Consider the following 22,043-nt stretch of genomic DNA (forward strand, 5'->3'; position numbering starts at 1 on the left):
CCTGTTTCAGTGCTTCTGTAAAAAACTGATTAAGGTGGTGTTATCTCAAAGTTTATTATTCCTTCTCCCCACACATTTGTCCATCCATCTTTCATCATCATGATCTACCTCCTCCTCACTTACACCCATGAAGGATTTTTTAATGTCTGCAGGACACTTCTTACATACAAAGATGTGTTTGGTTATCCTAGTAGCATTTGGAAATGCATATTTCATTTGACAGTATTTGCAAATCACATTTTTTTCTTAGAATAACTTGCAGTGTGGAAATGCTTCCATATGCTAGAAGTTGGTCACACCATTTTGCTAAGGGGGGAAAAAAGAAAAATGTAATTTAGTGGCTAGCTTGCATATATAAATACTAAAGTAGAACATGTACAAATTTAGTAATTGATGGAGAGGCATCCTCAGAGTTAACTGTGAACAACTTCCCTGCCCTGCAGGCCTCACTTCACTGTCAAGGTTGGGTGATTTGTCACAAAACATCAGATTAGTAGGAATTCAATTATGATTTACATAGGTTATGAAAATATACTAATGCAGCTAAAATATAGTTTAATGTACTGAATTCAGAGAAATTTAAACTCTTACCTTTCAATAAAGAAGTATACTTTCTTTCAGCTCCTTTGTGCTGCTTCTGTACTTCTGTGGATCTCAAGGTCACAGGGACAGAAGGAGGCAGGTTCCTTCCAACTCCAAAACCTTTAGACTTGCTATGTCTCCTCTCCTGAGGCTTTTGAGCATACAGGGCAATAAGCTTCTTGTTTCTAATCTCTACAGGAATGAATGGATGCTGCTGCCAGTGTCCACTCCCAATCTTTTGAGGCCTAGTCAGGAGGACAAGAGCAGATCCACCAACCTCTAGATCAAAAGTCAACAATAAAGGAAGTCCACAAGCAAAGAAGGCACTGAATCCTTCTTCTTTCTCTTGTAAAAATGGCAGTGCCCCCTGGGGGCAGAAATGCATCTTGCTATTGAATTTGAGAGTTGTACTGTACTGCTTGTCCTCAGTGTACAGGAAATGCAATGATCTGATACTGTAGATAGTCTTACATAAAAGTCTTCCTATTACATAGTTATTAAAAACATTTTTGGGGAGTAAAGGGTACCAATATATGAACACCTTGTCTTAAACATTGTATACATCATTCTAAAAGAAAATATTTCATAAGAGGTTTTTAAAATTATTTTTTAAAATGTCTATTGTTCCAATTTTTCAGAAAAAAACAGAAGTCCTCAGAAGAAAACAGAAAAAAACCCCATTTTTTTCTGAATTTTTCTGGGGTTTTTTCCAGGCCTTCACATCTCTAGGCAGATGACAAGACAAGGAGCAATGGTCTCAAGTTGCATCAATGGATGTTTATGTTAGCTATTAGGAAGAATTTTCTCACTAGGACCATAGTAAAACACTGGAACAGATTCCCTAGAGAGGTGGTGGAAGCTCCATTGTTGGAGAGTTTCAAAACCTGGCAAGACAAAGCTTTGGCTGGGATGATCTAGTTGGGGATGGTCCTGCTTTGAGCAAGGGGCTGGACTACATGACCTCCTGAAGTCCCTTCTGAGCCTAACGTCCTATGATTCTATGAGGATTAACAATTTTACATTTTTTTTAACCTCACAAGAGGGTAGAGGTAAGTTAATATAGCCTTATATTATTGGTGGGAAAAATAGAGCCACATAATGATTTTAGGCATGTTTTTGATAAGCAGTAACATTTGATAATTCTTCATGGATTATTTCACAAAGGTCTAGTTGTTTAAGTGCATTTTTTTAGTGTGCCCGTCTGACTTTGTGGAGCCTTTCCTGTGTGGCCCTGGAGCACATGCTAGGGGTCTACTGCATAGACAGCTCCTGCTGTCACGACGCCTGGTCGCGTTCTCTCTGAATGATACCGCGTTACTCACTTGCCACATCTTGGGTATTCTGTTCACTAGTGGGATTCCCTTCCACAGTGGGAAACACACTGGGCATCATCACCAGTGGGTGTTCCTGGGACTTCACCTCCCCTACACCCCAGCCATTCACCAACCTATTGGGACTGCCTAATGCTGGACACTTCCACTCTACTTTGCTGTGGTGTCCCACTCCCTCTCTGCCTTTCTGGCCCTTGGTGGTCACAACAGCCTTCCTCCCCACTGCCCAGATGTGCTTGGGGCAGTGAGATGGCCTTGATGATGGGTCTAGCATATCTGCATCAGGATCTTCTGAGTGGCCCTGGCCCACTCAGCCCTCAGCATCTGTCCTTTGACCTTTTCTCTGGTCCCGGGGCTCCAAAGTAAACTGAAAGACAAATAAAAAACCAAAAAGCCACAGAGGGGCCTTTGCTCACACCCCGCTCATGTGTCCCGTATTTGCTGGCTTCGCCATCCCTCCAGACTGACTCCCTCACCATCCAGGGTGACATGGTTCTTTAAATCAAGCCCTGGACCCTTCTGCTGGGTCCTTCTCTGGCCGCTCCTTGTAAGCATCAGGAGGCCTCTGTTCGGTCTGGGGGACGGTCCCATAGCCACCTGCCTGCTGTGTCCCCCTAGCTGATTTCTCGCTGCTGGCTTTTATCCCAGCTGGGCAGTGTTCCTTAATGACATCATCGGGCCATGCCAGCCCCAGCCAGAGAGAAAAGCAGCTGAAGAATTGCTCAGGTGCTCCCGTCCCTCTGTGGCTCATCCGGTCCTGCTGTCCCTGAGGAAGGTGAGTTTGCCCTTTCTCGGGGCTTTTCTTATTGTTGTGGCAGGTTGTCCCTGCCGCAACTCATGCCATGGGAAGGGTCTCCCACCCCTTCTTGTTGTTCACCTGGGACACTTTGGTTTTCTTACAACAGTAGGTTAAAACTAGTATATTGGTAATTATTCACAAATGCAATAAAGAAAAGAGCTAAAGAGTGTTAGTGACACTTTTTATACTCTTTCATAGTATAAAATATTTTTAATTAAACTTTTAAGCAGTTTTTTCAGTTACTTCTAGAACAGTCCCTAATTATCTCAGTATCCAGTTTTATAATATTGCAGACATTTGATATTTGAACTAGTGTGGGCAAGAATATTTTTTCAACAATTTTTTTTTTACTGGAAAGTGCTGATGTATTGAAATGAAAAATTTTTGGAATGGAATGCAATTATGGCTCAAAACTAGGGAGAAGGAGAGATCCCCAAAAATAGCTTAGTGATTAGAGCACTTACGTGGGGCAGGGAGGAGTTTAACTCTCTACCTTGCCATTCTCCCACATCATAGTTGAGTGTCCTAACTACTGGATTATTGGTTAGTCTGGTATATGTGTCTGTCAATCGTGCCTGTTGTATCTGTTCCACTTAGTATAGATATTTATTCACTGAACAATGGATTTGAACTTGTGCTTTTACATCCCAGCTGGGTACATACTGTAGAATCACTCTTCCTCTTTGGATGTATACTTCTATACCAAGCCTCAGTGAAGGCATTCAGCATGAGAAACTACAAGAGACTGAGGCCAGAATAGCCAGCTGTCTGGAGACTGTGGCACTCACTTTAGATGCCATTAAAAGAACAGTGCCTTGAAACTGGGCCTGCTAATGCTGAACCACAGAAGAGTCAAGTCTGGTGAGCAGGTCTGTCTTTCTCTGCTTCCACAGAGAATTTTGAAAAGTTTTGATTTCATTCTGATGTATAATAAGAAATCTTTCTGAAATCTCAGTTTTACAAAAAGAGAGAACCATTCTCAACCCAGCTCTAATCTTAACAGTAACAGCATACCAAAAACTGGTACAATATTTTCCTAACTTTAAAAAATGTTCTCATCAGGGCTATTCCCGTTTCTTCAGTAAATAGGAATCAACCTTAGTCTTCAAACTAAACACTTGGCCTGAGTATAGACAATCAAAAAGCCTGAGGCTGAATCAATTCAGTCTTTGCAAGTTAGTCTAAGCATAGTATGAACTGATAAGCAAGTGAACATATATTCACTTTCGATTCCAGAAATGAAGCCACATACCTGGAGTGGCCCAGACCAGAAGCTGGGGGTGCTAGAGCATGCCTCCCTGCTTGGCTAGAGCAGGCAGCTTGGACCAAGGGTAGCTTGCCCACTGTGCGAGGTCAGGTGTCTGAGGGAGGTGCAAAGCATCCTGGGATACTGGGAGACTGTGACTTAACCTGAATCTGAAGAGGATCTGGGACAGAAGTTCAATGAACCAATTTAACCTAAATCAGTTATCTGATACTGTATCTATCCTGGTTTATCTTAAACCAGTTTTGTCCATTTTGAAAGCAATTTATGTGCACTGAACTTCTGTTGTATTACAGATTTGAACTGGTTTCTGATCACTTATACCAGTTTAAATATAATATTTGTCCCTAGCCTTGGTGTGTTGCTCATTTTCAGAAATTTTGACTTACAGCTTAAATTTCTATTAAAAGGCATACTGTTGAAACTACTTTTTCAGTAAATTAATTAAATGCTCTGATACAGTAAGTAGTCTTTTCATGTTTTAATCAAATTATATCCTTATAATCTCTGTACAAGTGTTTCAGTCTCCTTTTACTGGAAAAAGACATGCCTATTCCTGCTTACTTTTTTATTATTTTGCAGGATCTCCTGCAATATCCTTCCCAGCTATTACAGCTGTTAGTGTAGTATCTTAATTCAAAATTAGAACTGGCATTCTCCTCTGGTAACTGAGGTGGCCACCTCTCTTGTGGTTGTGGTCATGGTGGTTGTTGTTTTTAGGGTTTTTTCCCCCTTCCTTTTTTGATTTGGGTTCTTGTTTGTTTATATGTTTTGTTTTGATTTTAAGAGCCCTAGGAATAGAAATTCTGGATTCACTCAGTATATAAGCCATGTGCTACAGTAGGCACATGGATGTGCCATTTTAATTTATCATGTGCTGTATAAGCAAAATATGTTGAGTACAGATCAGGGTAAATGTATATAAACACAGTGTGTTATAATGTAATACCTGAAGTTGTAGGTAAGTGTAAAGTGTAATTAAAAAGTGAAAAACAGAATCTGCACTGCTGTCATGTCTCAGTGTGGGCCAGTCCTTCAAGGAAAGCTCTGGCTTAGCTCCAGACTTTGCTTAGTTCTGCCTCCAGATCATAGAGCTGATGGTCCAGGGAGCAGAAGACTGAGGACATTCAAAAAGCCTGAGCCTGAATTAATTCAATCTTTGCAGGTTAATCTAACCTGGCTAGGCTGAATCAGTTTGTAACTGCACAGACATCCCAGAAATTCAGGCACATGCCTGCAGTGTCTAGGGCTAGAAGGCAGGGAGTGCTAGAGCAGTCCTCCCTTCCCTTCTAAGTGCTGAGCCTAGGAGGGCGTGGCCAGGCCCTTGCAGAACACACTGATTACAAAGGGATTTCCCCCCCCCCCCACACACTTCTGATAAGCCCAGCAGGGAATTAATAACATGGTGCTTATCACCCCCCTAACTCAGTGTTTATCACTCCATTAAGAAAACAACAGAGGGACATTACCAGCTACCTGTTGATTCTGCCTTTGTCCCATCTGCTACAGCACAAACCATAGCCAGCATGTGGTCCGCTAGCTAATGCTGAGAGGTGTCTCTGTAAGGCAGAGGGGACAGTGAGGGGAGGGGGGAAGCAGGGGGAAGCCAGGCAGATGCCTGCAGTCTCTGTAGAGTTTCAGCAAGGGAGCAGAGGGGAGGAGCAAGCCCTGCTGTGGAGCAGAGAGCCCCGCCCATCCCAGAGAGCATGCTGAGATGCTGGGGAGTCTGGTTTAACTTAAACTGGCAAGGGGTCTTGGATAGACATTACATAAACTGGTTTGAGCCAAATCAGTTAACTCTGATACTACACTCAACCGGGCTTATCTCAAACTGGTTTTGGTCATTTTGAAACTGGTTTATGTGCACTGAACTTCTGGTCTGTTACAGGTTTAAATCAGTTTCTGATCACTTAAACTGGTTTATGTGTAATGTCTGTCCCAAGCCTGAGAGAGAGTTAGACCTACTATGAAGGTGGGAAGGAAAAATGATATAACAGCTTTCTGCCCTTTGTAGGGGAGGGAATACTCAAGGGAAGACTGTGGTAGATTAACAAAGCTCTATAGGGCTAGGGGACAGACATTCAAAACGTCAGAACCTGAATTGATTCAACCTTTGCAGTTTAGTCTAACCTGCCTGGGCTGAACCAGTTTGTAACAGGGCAAACGTTCTCTCTGGACTGAAGCAATACAGGCACATACCTGCAGTTGTTCAGGCCAGGAGCCGGGAGGCTGCAGAGAAGCTGTGCTGGTGGGAGGGTGGGGGGGGGGGGGGCGCACGGTCAGTTTGGGCTTAACTAGTTAGAGAGAGGTTTAATTCCCCCATCCCTCTCCCACAAGCAGAGACCCAAGACAGGTCTGCCAGGCGCTCCCCCCTTGCTGCTGCAGCAGTGGAACACCATGGCCCCTGAGGCAGAGGGGGGCAGGGAGGAGTGTTAGTCTCTCCGCTACCCACACTGGGCTGCCCGCCATTGCTGCCATGCTCCCTGCCCCAGAATAGGCCCAATCCTGTCCCCTCCACTGGACAATGGAGGGAGGAGAAATAATCCCTGTCCCTGCCCCCCACACCCCAAGGGGCCCTGCTGGCCAACCTCTGGCTGTGCCCCCTCCCCACTACTTCAGTGGGAGGGAGCAGGGCCCTTGTTGGGGGCAGCAGCCCCTGTCATAATGTGGGGGAGCGTGATCCCCTTCCCAGCGGGGGCGCTGTGCGGCCGGCAGAGCTACGGCAGGCTGTGTGTGGCAGCATCGAGGTCCAGAGTGGTCCAGATCCCTGCAAGCCCCTTGCAGCACTGCTACACTCCACAGCAGTTCTGCCAGCCCCACAGAATGACCCCTGCTGGGAAGGGGGTCGTGCTCCAGGGAACCGTGACAGGGTGCTGCCTGTCATGGTCACTTGCCGCTCCAGCTGCTGGGCAGAGGTGGGGGAGCAACAAGTGGTGAATGACCATGATAGGCAGCAGCCCATCATGGGTTCCCAGAGCATGAGCCCCTTCCCGGTGGGAGCCACTCTGTGGGGCCAGCAGAGCTGGTGTGGAGTGTGGTAGTGTTGCGGGGGGCTTGCAAGGCTCTGACCTGCACTGGACCCTGGTGCTGCCCTGTGCAGCCCGCTGCAGCTCTGCCAGCCCTGCAGTGCAGTGATCCCACCAGGAAGGGGCACGCACTCCCCCATATTATAACAGGGACTGCTGCTCCCAACACGGGCCCTGCTCCCTCCCGCTGCAGCAGTGGGGAGGGGTACAGCCAGGCAGGGCCCCTGGGGGTGGGTAGGGAGCGGGGCGGCGAAGGCAAGCAGACCCATCTGCCAGTGGGGGTAGAGGGAGACTAACTCTCCTCCCAGCTCCCCTCTGCCTCAGGGGCAGTTTGAGCCAAATCAGATAGGTCTGATACTACATTTAACCAGGTTTATCTCAAACTGCTTTCAGGCATTTTGAAACTGGTTTATGGGCACTGAATGTCATTCTGTTACAGGTTTAAAACAGTTTCTGATCACTTAAACCGGTTTATGTGTAATGTCTGTCCCTAGCCTAGGAGTCAGGACTGCATTCTTTCACTTAGGGGAGAGCTAGAAGCATCTCACAAAAGGCTGAGAAGAACAGAAAAAGGCTTAGGCTCAGACTAGCTTTGTAGGAAGTGGCCTTGGGAAACGATTCAGAACAAGCTATTCCCCATTTTAGGTTCCCTTATTGAAGCCAGCTAGTGCAGAATTTTGTATGCAAAGTGGAGCAGAGGACTTACTGATTGAAGAGCTCCTAGCAAGAGGATAATGGCCCGCATGAGACAGGACTTTTGTTTTAATATTTATCCTTTTGTAGCCTTAAAAGAGAGAACTTTTGATGTGGCTAAATTGCCTGTCAGTTCAGAGAAGCTGTATTTGGCAGGGAAACTGAGGCATATTTGACAGATAAAAAAGTTGTACCCTTCATATATGGATTGTGATATAGCAGATTCATTGTAGTTCTATCTTTTTAGCTAATCTTCTCTGTTTTCATGAGCAAACTTCAGTGTATATATACCAAAATAGGTAGGCCTGTACCTGAAACCTAGTCTACTATGGTAATAGACCTTCCTTTGGGGCATCTCATACTGGCCAGTGGCTAAGACTAGGAGCTGAACTAGATGGGGCACTAAGGCTGAACAAATACAGCAATTCCTATTTATAATCTGCATGATCAATCCACAGAAGTTTAAGTAGTCATCAGAAAATAGGCATGAAGGTTTTGCTTGGAGAGATCTCCTGTTGATTTTACATGTATAAAAAAAATAAGCACAAGGCATCTATTGATTGGTATCCAAAGGACCAAGAAATAAAAAAAAAAAAAATACAAAGCCTTAAATTAAAGATAGTTACCAGGGATAAACCAAGTAACGGGTGCAGGGGCAACATCAGTAGCTCTCACACCTTTCCACTATACAGAAAGGAATAATTCCCAATTAACACACAAACAAGGATAAAGGGTACAGGAAGGAAAGTGAAATAATGTTGTATTTGCCTGAGCAAGGGTTTCAGACTCTAACCCAATACACTTCAATTCCAATATGCTATCCTTTGGATTCTTTATTTCCTACAGACTCATCTGCTGCTTCTGCTTAATGTCCTACTTGAAGATATCCATTGCTGTGGAAATGATTGCTATAAGATGAGTGAACAGCAGTGGGAGTAATGTATTCTAAAAGATGAATGCAAAGCATAAAAAAATGAAATAAATTAATTTTTTTTAAATAACATTTCCTTTGATCTTCCAAGATTTGAGTTAAGAATTAGATCTCTACTTCTTCTATGTCTGATGAAGTCACAAACTCCTAAGACAGTAAGTGCAGGGAGTTGTACATGGAAAAAAAAAATGATATAGAAAACATAGAACCAAGAAAAAGCATTAAAAGAATTTTTCTTTCAAGAATGAAAAGTCCTCTGGTCAGCTGTGTCAAAAGTAGTTGCTCTCAGTATAGATGTCATACTCTTGTCATTCTGCATTTATTGAGGCGTTCTAACCCATAGCAAAAAATATCATGTTTTTCATGCCATAATTGGTTCTGAAACCTGATTCCTTCACACCCTCTGAATGATTTTCAAGTGGTTGGGAAACAGCAGAAAAATTGATGATATGTTTTAAATATGGTTCACTGCATTCTCTTCCAGCTTTTTAAATATATATTTACAAACAATTCTAAGCAGGTTATAAACAAAGAGAGACACTTGAGCCCAGTTTCTCTCCTGCCCAGGCAGGGGGTCGAACTTGAAGATCTACAAGGTCACTTCCGACCCTACTTCTAAGATTCTATGATTCAAATCAGAGAGAGAGAGAATAAAGTCTTTACAAAACACTACATAGAAGACATTAGCTGTTAAATTGTTAAAATCTCCGATTACCACAGTGCTCAAAAGTAGTAAATTTCCCTCTTACTTCTCTATACAACTTTGAAATCTTTATACAGATGCATTCAAAATAAATCTGTGTGGGGGTTTTTTGTGTGGGACTGGATTTCCCTTTAGTTCTGATTTCTGGGACTATATAAAGGGAAACACACAAAGCAAGCAGAAGCAGGATCTTAATTTCAGTTAACTATTTTAATGTCTCGGATTAGCCTCCTAAGGAGACACTTTTTTAGAAATTTTGAGTTATATTCCTTATAGAATTCCATATAAGTACATAATGTATAGATCAGTTAAAGCTAGGGTTAAATACAGCAACAGAATTATGGAACTGAACATAAACTCTTGCCAGCAATGGAAATGTTGCCTGATATTTAAGACTGAAAATGAGGTCACAATTAATTGTTATTTCAACCTCTGTTTTTATGTTCTGTTTATTCTACGGAGGAAGGATTTTCCAAGTGTGGGACATAGACATGTCCAGGATCGTGTTTTAACTTTCCTAGACTACTAAACAGCTTCAACAGGTCTTGTAGTGACTTGGCAGCATGTAATCTCTTGACTTGTGTGTAATTGGTAGGTAGCAGCTGCACCTAAAAATAATATTAGTAAGAGATTTTCAGTAGACTAGACTTCCTGGTCATACATGCAGTTTTTAAAAGACTTACAGCTAAAAATAGGCATTTCTTGAAGAATGTTACAGGTTTCTTGCAAGAGATCCATCCACTATAACCTTCCCTTAGCATTCATAGACCAAAGTTACCTGGCTGGCTTTCATAGTCATGTTTGACTCAACCTCTCACACTATCCAATCAGAATGTTGCACTTCCACTTATACAAAGTAGTATATTAAAATGGAAGAACCTCAAATGGGTTTAAAAAAACCCTTAAAACTATTTCAGAGAAAACCCTTTTTAGACCCACTGGCCATGTCCAGACAAGTGTGGCTGTGCGGCATGTGGTGCTGCAGACACATTTGCAGCAACACATACTGCACATTCACCTGTTCTCTGCACTGCAAGGGAGCAGTGCAGGGTGGGGTTAGGGGGGTTGACCCCTGGATAGCCAGAGGTCAAAAAAAAAAGTGGAGCGGTGCATGCCACTCAAAACCAGATCCTGGCTGGCTTGAGCCACACTTTGAGCAGAAGGATCGGCACTGCTGCAGCCCCAGGAAGCCCCCAGGACCCCAAGTAAGGCTGCTGGAACCAGCTTAGTGATGGCCCCAGCCTCCTCTACACCACCAGAGGTAACCTGCTGCGCACCAGAGGATGTGTGGCACAGGCATTCCCCAGGGATAGGTTGTGGCGGCACAAGGTGTCCTGCTGCTAGTTGTCTCTGGGGAACCAAACATCCACACACGTATGGATGCAGCCACTGAGTGCATGCAGTTAGCATGTAGCAATAAGCTCTGGTGCTGCTCATGCTGGATTTTATTCCTTCTGGGCACAACATTTACACATGTGCCCAGGACCACAGCATGTTGAGCAGCCCCAGCTGAAAGGGGCTGGGGAGTCAGTCTGCCAGCCTGGAGCTGCTCTGCCTCAACTGTGGAAGGGTGGCTGGGGCACAAGTATGCTACAGTGTCAGGGTAGCCGGCGGGTGCTCACCCTTGTGCCCCAGCCAGCCCCAGCCATCGTCTACATGTGCATTAGGGTTATGTGAAGCTTTGGTCCCTGATTCGATTTGGTGGAGATTCGGCCCAATTCAGTGACTGAATCTCCAAATCCAAATCAAATCAGGAGACCCTATAATGTCTCTGAATCGAATTGGAACCCTCCAAATCAATTTGGAGAGATTCGGAAAGATTCTGCAATTTGGACATAGACACAGCTTTAAATGTTTTTTCTACATACCTCAAGGTACCAGGCAGTTCATGAATGCTGCAATGGTGGGGTAGATGGAGCATCCCACAGGAGCACAGGGAGGTCCCCAGCATGCTCAGCAGTAGACCTGGAAGTGGGCTAGAAGCACGTCTGGTTCACTTCCGGGTCCACCGGGGAGCATGCAGGGCCCCACCCCCCCACACCTACCCTGGCTTGGTGACTGGTGCCTCCTGGGTCTGGGGGGACACGTGGGGTCTCCCCATGGCTGATCGCTGAGCCAGGAGGCATGGGGGGGTGGCCCCGTGTGCTCCCTGGTGGACTGGAAGTGGACCAGAAGTACTTTTGGTCCACTTCCGGGTTCACTGCCAAGTATGTGGGTGGCCCCCCCGTGCTTCTGTGGGATGCTCCACCCGCCCCAGGATCACAATGTTCACAAGCTGAACCTGGTACCTCAAAGTATGTAGAAAAAACATTTAAAGCTGTGTCTATGATCGAATCGCTGATTCTCCAAATCAGCATCAAATCTTCAGATTTGGATTCGGCCGAATCAAATAGGGAACAGTGATCCAAATCACCAAATTGAATTACTGTCCCTGATTTGGGCCCAATCCAAATCTGAATCAAATATGGCCCATTTTGCACACCCTTAATGTGCATTTCAGTTCACTAAATAACTCTCCTGTAGGATAGTACTTGTCCTGGACAGTACTATCCAACAGCAGAGTTAATTAATTTACTGCACTCTAATAGGGACGTATGTATAGATGGTGACACTTTACAGCGGAGCTAATTAGTGATATCCTCTGTAAAGTGCATGTGTAAATGCACCCATTAATGTTAAAATGGAGTCCAGTACACAGGAAGATTAATAAGCATTAAAGTTCTGTTATTTAAATTCACAACATCTAAGTTTGAAAATGAGTAAGTGGCATCCATGACCTTGGTGGAACTGAGCTCCCTTGCTGAGTTTCAGATTAATTGGCTGAAATAAATCTCCCAGATTTGAGCTTCTCAAACGTCTAAAGCAATTCTTTCACCAAATAATATCTTAAGGTCATTCTTTCTGTGTAGTAGCATCATAGGTACTGGATGTCATAATAAGCCTTGACATATGTACCTGCTTTTTGCTGGTAGGTGGTCCTGCCAGGATGAGAAGTCAGGATGAGTTTCTTGTAGAGGAGAATGACTTGGGGAAAAATCCTAGTTACTTTATTGTACTGAGTCATCTCACTGATTTCAGGATTTGGTCCCTTGTCATTTCAAATTGGATTTAGGAAATGCTCTTAACTTCTATGAATGAAGTTATAGTAGCATAAGTATCTAGCCAGAAACTTTGCTTTGTAGTTCTGTTCTTGGTTTTTGAATTGTATTAGCTTTCCAATTCTGTTTATATTAAAATCAAAAAGATTTTTGTTGTTGCTGTTGACTTCAGTGGATGAAGATTTGAGTTCTTATTTTTTAAAACAAACCGACCTTTTATTTCTGTCTTTCCCAGTTGTTAAGACTTCTACAGTTATCACCATCTATGTAATTTGTGTTAAACTGAGCTGGATGAAAAGCAAGTTTAAAAAGGATACCAAAACATGAAAACAGAGCCAGTAACCACACTATACCAAATTAAATAAGCCTCATATTTTGTGTTGTGGCACACATTGCAGCCAGTAACTTGGTAAAGGAGCAAAGCCTTGAAATGCCTGATCTTTTGCTTCCGTTTGTACTTTTTTCTCAATTCAAAGACATTCATTCTGAATTCACTATTACTTTAATAATATATGTAGAGAGATATCTATATTGCCTGTAATAAAACACTGGGACTAGATATGGATGGATGGATAGATAGATGGATCTGTCTGTCTGTCTGTCTGTCTACTGTATCTATAAGCTTGCTCCCATTGTTCATCAAGCAGTGGAATTCCATGGGGGTTGACTCTGGCCCCAAACTTCTTGGCTTGAATTAAAAGATCAAAGTGCACTGACCAAATACAGAATAAAAGAGAGAGCAAGGTGGAGTCTCCAGTCAAACAAAGGAAGAGCCAGCTTTAGTATTCAAGCCTTTTGTTGTAGTCAAACTTGTCATTTTAAGTAATTTAGATCAATTATGAGATCTTTAATTTGGACTCTGCAGAGACTTTTATATAATTACGTTTTCTCTGAGCATCATTCATGTGGGTCACTAGAGAATATTTTTAAACATCTCAGATCTGAGATGCTGTGGTTACTAGAAAAACATACTGAGAACTGCAGTCTTGACAGTGTAATTCCTATCACTGCTGGTCTCCTGGGAAATCATGACAAATGAGCAGACAGCATTCATCCCTTGAAACAAAAGGAAAGAGGAAGAATTATCCTCTGGGGAAAGATGAGAACTAAGGAAATTGCTCTGTGTGCAACATTAAGCTTGCAATAGGTGTTGGGTCAACCTCAAGAGTTGCAGGTCTTCGTAGTACCGAAAGAGGTTATCAAAACTGAGCACCAAATAGAAGAGAGCATCTCTTGCAGAAATATCTGACTTTACCAAAGTTACAGGACATTATACTTCCTATTCATAGCTTATGCCAGAGTTTGTCTATATCTATCTATCTATCTATCTATCTATCTATCTATCTATCTATCTATTTGGTGTCTAAGTCTTATCCTATTCCACCTTGCCTGAATCCCAGAAAAACTATTAATGTAAAAGGTGGGTGAGTTCTGTGCAATTTTAGGACTTTGTCTTAAGACTAAGATGAAAGTACATTGCAAAATTTGATCCACTGATAGTTTTTCAGGTGTGCAAGCAAAGTGGAATAGGATTTAGACAATCCGGTAGTGCTTACATGTCTAATAGTGGGAGGTTCTGGCCTCTAATTTTTCTTGCTACCTCCCACTTTTTTCTGCGAGTTTGCAGGTCAGCTACTTCATGTTGCCACTGAAGAAAAATTCAAAGGAAGTTTTTTCTTTATTTTTGGAAATTCCCAACATCCCTTTTTAATTATGAAGTCAGTTTCTTTTAAGATGATATTTCACACTTATTTTTAGATGAATTGGAATTTTTTTATTTTATAAAATATTTAAGTTCATGTGTGAAAAGTAAATACTTTTCTCCATAGGTTCCATTTCCAAATATTCTGATTTCATGAGAACTTTAAAATCTACCTCCAGTTTACTTTGTTAGCTCTCAAATCAGCTGAACCAAATGATGAGGCCTTCCACCAGCCTAGCAAGGCTATAACCCTCTCCTAGTAGGTCATAGGCAATTTCCTCTAAGGGGTAGCTGTAGGATCTACACCATGCCTTTCTCCCAAGGGGTAATATCTAGGGGCATGGCTGGGATGTGAAGATGGAATATACCCTGAGACTGATATACACCTTACTTAAATTATAGCATTCATAAGGCCAGGAGTTATATGGGGGCCATAGTAGTCCATATACCAAGGAAAAACACCTGAGGATCTCCTGCAGCAGCCATGGGGGATAACCCATATAGTGTTCAACATCCCATATATTGCTTTCCCTCCACCTCAACAGTATAATTAAGCTGTCTATGGGTACATCAGCTTCTCACTGCACCTAGTCTTTATGGCAACTCTGCACTAACAACAGAAAAAGTGTAATGCCTCCACTTACAAAATGTGGGGGCTGAGGTTATTTAACATCCATTTACTGTAATGGACTCTAAAAGGGTAATCATGTTTGAAAAATCATGTTAGCAATGAATACAAAAAATGAATAGAACAAGCAACAATATAGCATGCTACACATTATCTTATTCCCTACATAAAAGCAAAAGAAGGAAGAAATCCAGAGAGTTATTTACAAGTAGCATTGCTAAAAAGCTGAAGGTGTACTATAATGCATTGGAGAGGTGCATTAATTACATGTGAAACTGCAATAATGAATATCAGTTCTTCAGTCAGTGCACAGAGACATTGATGTTTCTGTACCTTAGATCAGGGGTGTTAAACATAGGCCCAGGGAGCTGCTCCTGTCAGGTTGCTGGGCTACTGGCAACCCACGAGAAGTTGGGTGGCGTGATGTGCCACAGAACTGAGGGCCTTTGAGCTCTGGCTGACAGCAGTTGGTGGCTGGAGGGCAAGTGACGGCAGACAGAGCCCCAGCCATCCTCCAGCAACTTCACCTGTTGCCACTGCCATGGCTCCACCTCCTCAGCTGTTGGCTCTCACCACATGCCCCATGCTAAAGCATGAGATGAACTTGCTGCAGCACAGGACATGTGGCAGTAGCATTTCTGGCTTTAGCATGGGTCACGCAATTCAGGCTTGAACCCCACTGTGTGCCTTGGCTTGAAGCTGCCACCACCATATGCTCCAAGTCATAGCTGGAGCTGTCACTGCTGCCGCTTCCTTGCCCTACAGTTTGTCACCCCTGCTTTAGACTGTAGTAAAGTTTCTTAACATTACCTGAGCAATTTAATATGCACTGGAGAGATGCATTCATCAGAGGAAACTGTTGCATGGTACAAGCACCTTATGATAAATTAGACCATGACCTTTTGTATTTTTCTATCCTTAAAAGATTTTTTTTGTTGTTGGGGGACAAAGATTTTAATATTTATTATTTTAAGAAATCAAGCATTTAGAAATCATTCGGAAAGAACTTCCCTAGTTTATATGGTCTGTGAAGAATTAAATTTGTGAGCAAGGAAAAAACATGGCCTCTTTCGCAGGACCCTTAAAGATGCTCTTATTTGAATGATATTTTTAAAAAATATTCTAATATGTAATTTGGTGTTTGTAATGACCTGGCTACCATATTTCTTAGCATAGAAAATGCTCATTTAACCACCGTAATCAAATTCCTTTACTAGGAAACTATTTGTCGGCCAAAGATGAAGTATGTTGGATTGTCAACAGGAAATCTGCCAATCAGTATCTTTCCTGACAGAAATTCAGTTTTGTGGTATGAGGGAACAATGCACATACTTGGAGGTTCTTTTAGTAAATTAAGAAAACTTAACTTCGGTATAAGAATCCTCACTAATCAAAGTACCCAAGATTAGCTTATGGTAATGCCAGTTTTTAGGACCCTTAGTATAGAATGCTTATATTTCTTAATAAAAATGTATGGTAGGGTTTCTGATTCAAAACTTAGCTGGTCTACTGCAGTTCAGGCAGACATGTTGCTCCTTTTGAGGCTTGTGATTGCTGTTTGTGGCAGAGGACCTTTGGGGTGCTCGCCACGTGGCAGGGGCTGCAGTAGGTTGGGGCAGAACCCAGCAGGGAAGGCAGCCATGAGAAGCCCCCGATCTCATTCTAAGGGGGGAGGTATGTGGTGGAGCACCTTTGGGGGTACTTGCCACTCGAGGGCTCTCACAGGCTCCGAGGGGAGCCTGCTTTGGAGGAGCACTAGGGGAAACCTTCCCCAGGTACCATTTTAAGGGGAAAGGTATGTGGCAGGGCACTGTTGGTGCCTGCCACGTTAAGACCTAAGCCAGGCAGTAAAGCATTTTGCTGCTGGCAGACCAGGCAGCAACATCTCCTGGCTGCAAGGCTGCTTGCAACAACCTGGAGGTAAGGGCAGGAGCTGTAGGGGATTGTTTGGAGGCTCCTGGTCCTGGGGATGAACTAAAACTGCACCCTGTCAGGAGTGGGTGGCCTGGTGGGGCTCTCAGTGGTGTGGGAGCCCCCAGGAAAGGCCAGGCCAGTTATCACCCTGGTGAAAGGTGTCGTGGAACAAAACGCCACACTGAAATTTCTTCTGAACACTCAGAACAATTCTGAACTGCTAGCAGTGAGAGAAGCTGAAGCAACTCTGCCTGGGCGTGGCCAGGCTCCAGCTTTTATACAGCAATGTAAACAACTTGCGCACGCAAACAACGGTACCATATGTGGTCAATCAGGAAATGGATTCTTTATGCTGGCACATCACAGTACTTTTCCACTATCCTTATACTTCCTGCTCACTTCTGTGCCTACATAACAAGTTCACTCAGAGTTAATGGTCTCTGGAGCCATCTTAGGTGCCTGGCTTCCACAGTCCCTCCTTTTGGCCAACCTACTCTCAGGCCAACCCAAACTGCTACCATTAACTTATCACATTCTAATACCCATAAGATTCTCTTATCTCTTCTTCTCTTTCTTGTTTCTTCTCAATCTCCTACATTATCATCAACTGAATTCCAGTGGTACGTGCTTGTCTAATTGCAGTGGTTTTACATAGTTTACAACAATGTATAATCATTTGAACACAGACAAATCCAACAATGAGTATGAATGCTCCTATTATAAGGTAGTTGAGCATTTCCCTTATCCACCTGTTGACATTTGGGAGCCATCCCCAAAAGGACAGACTAGCAGGTGGATCTTTTCCTGCTTCAAATTCAGCCAAAGCCTTCTCCATTGACTGGATGTGCTCATTGATCTCTTGGGATTTGTCTGGTATATAGGTACAACATTCATTCCCTACTAATGAATGTACAGGTTCCACCCTTGCTTGCAAGTATAATATCTAGAGCCATTCGATTTTGCATTGTTACTAGTCTGGTGGCATATATTTCTAAATTTATGTCCTTTAAAGCACCTATAGTTTCATTAGCAAATTTTTCAAAGCTTTTACTTAAGGCATTAACTCTCCGCATGGCCTTGGCAGCTCCATACCATGGAAAGGCGGACCCAAAAGTCCCTTGGACATCATTTATGTATGGGAGGGATGTTAGCGCAGAGATGTGAACAGTCCTTTTGTTTCTAACCCATCCCCCCAACCTGGGTCGCACCCTGATACCTGGAATGACAACTCCAATATAACAACTGCCCTTCCAGTTAGGAGGGAGCCATTTGTAGGCTTTTTTCCCACAGATAAAGTAGCTGCCCCCAAACGCTATGTGGGCTGATGACATATTGCATGTCCCCAGGGCAAAATAGTGAAATATTCCATCTTCAGTAACATTAGTTTGGCAATCCAGAGTACGACTGCACGGGCTTGAGCCCATAGAAATATTTACGTCATTATTCCTGTAGCAGATATATCCTCCCGTGGTATAACTCAGTGCCAGACTGGGGGGCTGCTCCCAACCGCTAAAGTGCTGCGGCATTGCTGGTTTAAAGGGTTTGCCCAGCCATGATAGTGTCTGGGTATTTCTCATACCCACTGACATTTAAATCATAACCTCTCATTTCCCAGCACCAATCTCCTGCTGTCCATGATACCCCTACTAGTGGTAATTCTTGCTCGAGGTATAGAGGAATATGACTACACAGCCAGCAGTTACTGAGGTTGAGGCTGACTTTCAGACTTTTTATCATGGCAATGTGGGTATTGTTAACTTCTGGCATTTGGGTACGAATTTGTGCTACCTCAGCTCGGCTGGGGACAAATGCAGCACAGAGAAATACAATGAGAATATTAACTGGCTCCATGGCGAAATAGCAAAAAGCAGAAAGGCTGTTGTTCCTCCTCTCAGGAGAGGATTTAGTTTCATTTAAGGTTTAAGACTAACCCTTAGGGTTTAACCCTGATAAGTTTCAACTTTAAACCTTTTAAATGAGAAGCAGACCAATGACCATCTTCTTCTGGGGAAGGATTGCCGGTACCTTTCCTGCGACGCTCCTCTTCTAGTCCCGGGGCACGAACCTGCTTGCACTGAGAGGCGTGAATCCACGTGTCATCACCGGTGAGCTTCACTGCTGTGTGGGGATGTAAGGAGAACTCGGTAGGGTCCTTTCCATCAGGGTTCAAGGGCAGTCTTTCTCTGGTGATGTTTAACATATACCCAGTCTCCAACCTCAAGATCGTGGCACTGTTCTTTTACTGGGTTCATGGGATACGCATCCTTAACAGTGTTCCACTACACTCTGCAACTTGTCCAAGTTTTCCATTTCCCATCCGACACAAATTCTCTTCAGGAGGTTGGCTATGGGCGGCAGTAATCCATCTATAAAACAAGCTGCCAAAGCTCCAGAGGCATTACCCTCTGGTTCATTAATGCCTGAATGTTGATTAAAAATAGGTGCCAGTCTAGCTCTATAATCTCCGACACTTTCTTCCCCTTTTTGTTTGCAAGCTCGAATAACGGATCAATTGGTCTTTTTTGGGAAGGCTTGCGGGATAGCCTCCAACATTTTCCCACAGATTCGACGGCATTGTTCCGCATAATGAGCTGTAGGACGGCTGTCTTCCATTTCACACTTTTTATCCCACCCCGCTTCTTTTACCCATTTGTCCAATTGGGCCGCAGTGCAAATAAGATGGCAGAGCTGTAATAAGTCTGCCTCCGAGGGTTGATATGTTTTGCAAACCAATTTGAACTCTTCCTGGAATTTGTGGGGATTTTCAGTTATTTTTGGAAAGTCCTTAGCAATGGAGTAGAGTTCTGACCTAGTCCATGTTTTATAAAGCAGGCTTGGGTTCCCTTCAAGTCCTGGGAAAATCCTTAAAGGGGCTTCTATAAAAAAGTTATCTGGATCCATATTTGGGATTTCAGGGGGTTTTTGAGCCTTCTGTCTAGCGTGGTCAGCCACTGGAGAGAATACAGAAGCCATCTTGGGTTTTGGTGTGTGCTTTTGGCTACGCCTTCTCAGGGCCATCAAAATTTCCTCATCCTCATCTTCGGAAATTTCTAAAGGACCTCTTTCATCCTCCTCAGGTCCCTCGATAGAGGGTATCAGATAAGGAGGGTTTTTTTCTTTTTGGACAGTCTGTAAGACTGGGGTAAAGGGGCGTCAGACCAGAATCGTGTGGTGGCGCGCTTGGTGAAGAACCTTTAGATTTTTTATATTTATCTTCTAGTTTCTTATTAGAGTCTCGTAATGAGGCCAATTTAGACTCTGTGTCACATTTAGAAGCTTCACTATACCAATCAAAGAATGCTGACCATTGGGTGTCAGGGGTCTTTCTCCCCCTGGCCTCCAATGCTCCTCGAAGGTGAACAATTTTGTTCATATCAAAAGTACCTTGCAAGGGAAACTGCTTAGACAGATCATCAATGAGTTCTTTGCCTCAGTGTTCCTAAGCGAGGGGCAAGACAAGTCTCTCACTGGGATTGTAGAGAGGCAGCAGCAGGGTGCCAGACTACCAAGCGTAGACCCTGAGATGGTGCAGAGGCACTTGGAGGAACTGGACGCGTTTAAGTTGGCAGGCCCGGATGAGCTCCATCCGAGGGTACTGAAGGCACTGGCTGACGTCACTGCACAGCCACTGGCGGGAATATTTGAACACTCGTGGCGCACGGGCCAGGTCCCGGAGGCCTGGATAAGGGCCAATGTGGTCCCCATTTTCAAGAGGGGGAGGAAGGAGGACCCAGGCAACTATAGGCCAGTCATTCTCACCTCCATCTTTGGCAAAGTCTTTGAAAAAATTATCAGGGCTCACATTTGCGAGAGCCCGGCAGGACAAATTATGCTGAGGGGAAACCAGTACGGGTTCGTAGCAGGTAGATCATGCCTGACTAATCTAGTCTCTTTTTATGACCAGGTTACAAAACACCTGGACGCAGGAGTAGGGGTTGACATCATTTACTTAGACTTCAGGAAGGCCTTTGATATGATATCCCACACCATACTGGTGAACACGTTAAGAGGCTGTGACTTGGATGACTGCATGGTTTGGTGGGTGGCAAATTGGCTAGAGGGTTGTACCCAGAGAGTCACAGTGGATGGGTTGGTATTGACCTGGAAGGGTGTGGGCAGTGGGGTCCCGCAGGGCTCGGTCCTTGGACCAGTACTCTTCAATGTCTTCATCAGCGACTTGGACGAGGGAGTGAAGTGTACTCTGTCCAAGTTTGTGGATGACACAAAACTGTGGGGAGAAGTGGACACACCAGAGGGCAGGGAACAACTACAAGCAGAACTGGCCAAGTTGGACATATGGGCAGAAAACAACAGAATGCAATTCAACAAGGAGAAATGCAAAGTGCTGCACCTAGGGAGGAAAAATGTCCAGCATACCTACTGCCTAGGAAATAACCTGCTTGGTGGCACAGAAGCGGAAAGGGATCTTGGAGTCCTAGTGGACTCCAAGATGAACATGAGTCGTCAGTGTGACGAAGTCATCAGGAAAGGTAATGGCACTTTATTGTGCATCAGCAGATGCATGACGAACAGAACCAAGGAGGTGATAATTTCCCTCTATCGGGTGCTGGTCAGACCGTGGTTGGAATACTCCATGCAATTTTGGGCACCGCACTTCAAGAGGGATGTGGATAAGCTGGAGAGAGTCCAGAGAAGGGTCACTCATATGGTTAAGGGCTTGCAGGCCAAGCCCTATGAGGAGAGACTAGGGCACCTGGACCTCTTCAGCCTCCGCAAGAGAAGGTTGAGAGGCGACCTTGTGGCTACCTGTAAGTTCATCGTGGGGGCACAGAAGGGAATTGGTGAGGCTTTACTCACCAAGGCTCCCCTGGGGGTTGCAAGAAATAATGGCCATAAGCTAGCAGAGAGCAGATTTAGACTAAACATTAGGAAGAACTTCTTCACAGTTAGAGTGGCCAAGGAATGGACTCCCAAGGGAGGTGGCGCTCTCCCCTACCCTGGGGATCTTCAAGAGGAGGTTAGATAGGCATCTAGCTGGGGTCATCTAAACCCAGCACTCTTTTCTGCCTATGCAGGGGGTCAGACTCGATGATCTATTGAGGTCCCTTCTGACCCTAACATCTATGAATCCCTGGTATACCAATTCCATTTGTTCAGAAAACTACAAGGCCTTTCTCCATAATGGGTATACATAAAATAACCTGGGGTACCCTTGGGGGGGACCAAAACCGAGCCTCCCCCACCCATTACAGAAACCAGGAGAGATTTACCAGAGACACAAAAGGAAGGGGAAATGGGTTCGTCAGAGCGATGCCCGGTGCCAGAGACACAAAAGGAATGCACAAATCGGAACACGAGCCCTTGCTTTCAAGATTGTCTCGCAAGCGGCCAACTTGGGGCGGCTGCCCGTG

This window comes from Alligator mississippiensis, chromosome 10 (genome assembly GCF_030867095.1).
Source record: "Alligator mississippiensis isolate rAllMis1 chromosome 10, rAllMis1, whole genome shotgun sequence".
In the NCBI taxonomy this organism is placed as follows: domain Eukaryota; kingdom Metazoa; phylum Chordata; order Crocodylia; family Alligatoridae; genus Alligator; species Alligator mississippiensis.